Source organism: Falco cherrug, chromosome 3 (assembly GCF_023634085.1).
Source record: "Falco cherrug isolate bFalChe1 chromosome 3, bFalChe1.pri, whole genome shotgun sequence".
Taxonomy (NCBI): domain Eukaryota; kingdom Metazoa; phylum Chordata; class Aves; order Falconiformes; family Falconidae; genus Falco; species Falco cherrug.
Genome location: NC_073699.1, coordinates 95,375,731 through 95,379,335, shown reverse-complemented (window position 1 = coordinate 95,379,335; position 3,605 = coordinate 95,375,731).

The following is a 3,605-nucleotide window of genomic DNA, read 5'->3' as shown; positions in this document are numbered from 1 at the left end:
CTGTAGATTCTTTATTTTTTGTGTAAGAGCACTTACATTGGGGTGTTGGTTAACCCTCCCTCATGTTGCTGTGTGGGCTGATAGTAGTCACTTTGGCATTTCATACTCCTTGGCTCCAGGACTCTTTGCAGTAGGCATTATGAAGCTACAGGAAAAAAAACATTCATTCTGTCACCATAAAATCTATTATCTAAATATAATGTGAATTAGTTACTTATTGTGGTACACGGCTTTCTCCTCGCGGCAGAAACACTGTGATACAAGAATTGGTTATTGTGGGATTGATGTCCACACTGAAACATGAGGCTGCCCAAGGTCTCCACTGATGCTGGCGACCTCCCCCAGTGCCGTGCTCTGTGCCTGCCTCCTTGGGGGGACCCAGGGAGCTCTGCGTGACTACATCAGTATGTGCCTGCTGTTGCTTTCCCATTACATTTTTGCATTTATTTGGCACACTTGAATACCAGAGTAATTGACTGTGCAGTGGATTTCTTCAGTATTTCGGCACGTCAGTATTGTCGAACTGCTAATTACTCAGATACCTGTGTGTGAATACAAGTGTGGAAGAATTAATGCTATGAGCCGCCACCCCGGCCCCTTCCCCCACACCTACAGTGGCTCCTGATACTGCATTAAACTGTTTTTCTTAATCTTGTTTTACCACTCGTGTGCTTCCCAAACATTTTAAGCTAAAACAGGCACACGTCATTCCTGCTTGTCTTCCTGACTTCCTTCCTTACCCGTCTTGCTTCTGGGTGCTGACTTCCTCTGTAACGTGTTCTGTTGGTGCGCTGTGGGTTGGTTCAGGTTTCTATTCCTGCATTTAAGGGCTCACATTATACTATTACAGATTGGTCACATTCCATATTTCCTGCTTCGTATCAGTTATGACTGAGTGGATGGATGATTCTTTTATATCCTTTTTTTTCCTCCACAAAAAAAAAAAAAAAAATCTTTCCTTTTACACTTTCCATTATTTTTGGAAGGGTCTTGATGAGTACATGTATGAGTTAGCTCCTTGACCTCATTCCATCTTCCAAGAAAATCTCTCTTCTCCTTTGCTTGCCTTTTGAGAACTGAAGGAAGAGGAAATAAATTCTCACAAGTGCTCTTTTTTTGTTTAAGTGCCTTCCTTACTAACCTGGTTTGTCTTAATTATTTCTTTTCTTTATGCCTCCAGTGCTCCCAGGCAAAAACAAGCCCTTCTCTCATGTTTGACCACTGCTGCTTCAGTCATGGAAATTGAGTTGTTTACTGTTCTGAAAAGAGGTATAGAAGTGCATGTATACTCTGGGGGGCAGGAAATAATAAGTAAACTTCACAAGTTAGGGAAGTAATTAAATGGATTCGTACTTTTTTTCTGGAGGGATTTTATATGTGCTTTAGGTAATAGCTCAGAATTTGTTAGTGGAAGGTGGGTTTTTTCTTTTACATTTTACCTGTTTAAAAATCTTTATATTAATTTTAATATTTAATATAAAACTCCTGACTATTCAGGCAGTTCATAGAGATTAATTTTAGTTTTGCCTATGAGGCAGAAAAATCCTATCTCCATTTCACTGATGAAGCCGAGATGGTACCTTGCCCAAAGTTGCCTTCGTAAGTCCGTGATGAGCGAGGAATGGATGTTAATACCCTCCGTTATTCCATGCCCCAAGTCCAACAGAGCCCTTCTGTATCTGAAATGAAACGGTACCAATGTAAGCTCAGTTTCCTTTTACCCTGGTGTTAGAGATTTTAAATTATTTCTGTCTGTGTTCTATACTAGTATAATTTAAGGTTGAAATTAAGGCAGCCATAAAATAGGTTTCCTGCATTGTTGTTTGAAGCTTCTTTGCGTTGTGTGCATTGTTACCGTCTTGTTGATTTGTTCCATTTTCTGTGAACACTGCTATAGAAACAAGCCAGAGAGCACAGCAGCCGTAGGAGAGGTGTGATATCATTCCCCTTCAGGTGGCTGGTCTGAATTTCGTTCTCCTTGCCACTGCTCAAAAGCTGCTGCCGCTGGAAGGCTGTGAGGAGTTGTAATAATGTGAGGAGCTGAGCATAGTGGTATGCTGGATCTATATCTTTTTGCCATTCACTTGTGGAGAAGCAAAGACAGTAATGCAATAAAGAACATCCCGGCGCAAATACTCAGCTTAGAATATGATGCTGACTTAATGCTTCTTTTCTGTACTTGGCTCAGTTTCTGATGTTTTTCACTTTTTTTTTTTTTTTTTCCTTCCTTGAGTTGTGATAGTAATGTATTGCTTCTCTACGCTTTTGGATATTTAAATATTTTTTCTTTGTTAGATTTCTCAGTTTTATGTTTCCTCTTTTTTTTTTTTTTTTTATTTATTTCAGGTGTGAAGTTTTACCTTGTAATTTCTGTTAGACCTGTAGTACTGTGTCCAGTTCTGGGCTCCCAGGACAAGAGAGATACAGGGCTGCAGGAGAGAGTCCAGGAAATGGTCACAAAGATGATGGCAGGACTGGTGTGTTTCTCCTCTGAAGAAAGCCTGAGCGAGCCGGACTGTTCAGCCTGGAGAAGAGAAGGCTCAGGGGAATCTTACGTGGTGTGTACAAATACCTGAAGGGAGGGTGCAGAGAGGATGGAGCCACGCTCTTCTCTGCGGTGCCAGTAGCAGGACCAGGGACACGGGAGGCTGCCTCTGAACCTCAGGACACATAACTGTACTGTGAGGGTGACTGAGGTTGCACAGGTTGCCCAGGGAGGTTGTGGAGTCTCCATCCTTGGAGATACTCAAAAGGTGTCTGCGCAGAGCCCTGGGCAGCTGGCGTCTGAGCAGGGGAGGTTGGACCAGATGACCAGAGGTGCTCTGCAGGTGTCTGTTAGAAGTGTCGCTACACCATTTGCTGCCTTACACTCGGCATTCTGCATGAACGTGGGCAGTGGTGCTAGGTGCCGTTCTGCTTGCTCAAAACCCAGGTATAAATTCCACTTAAACACATTTCTGTATTATCAGGCATTTACGCAAGCATATATGCAAAAATCTATTGTATAGCAGCCCTAGTTCCACGTACAACTGAAGCCGAGTTGCTGTGTCGGGTTGAACATTTGAACCCCAGCAGCACTGGAACGCACACGCGGTAAACGCTGCTGTTAACCAGCACACAACCTGTCACAGGGTGATCTGCTGTTTGCCTGTAACTGCAGCAGTAAAGGGGAAACTGATCAAATCACTGTCCCCTGGGCTCCTGGCAGTGTGGCACGTCTGAGTGCGGAACAGGCTCAGTTCAGCTTCTGCTGCAAACTGTCCTGGGATAGATGGTGGCGTGGTCTGGGTCTGGGTGAAGTACCTGGTGTGGCGCGGGAGAGGGCTGCGAGGCAGCAGGTTGGGGCTGCGCACCACGTCTGGCTGGTGATGTGCACCACGTGTGGCTGGGGCTACGCACCACGTGTGGCTGGGGCTGCACACCGCAGCAGGCTGGGGCTGCGCACCACACCTGGCTGGGGCTGTGCCGCCAGCGTGCCCAGCCTGCGCTCTGTGCAGGCAGCAGGTCCCTCTCACCTCAGCTTGCTGCATTTTCTGGGTAGTGCTGGCAGTAAACTGGATTTACCAAGCCAAGCCTCACTCGCAGTTTAAGGAAAGCATCGGTGT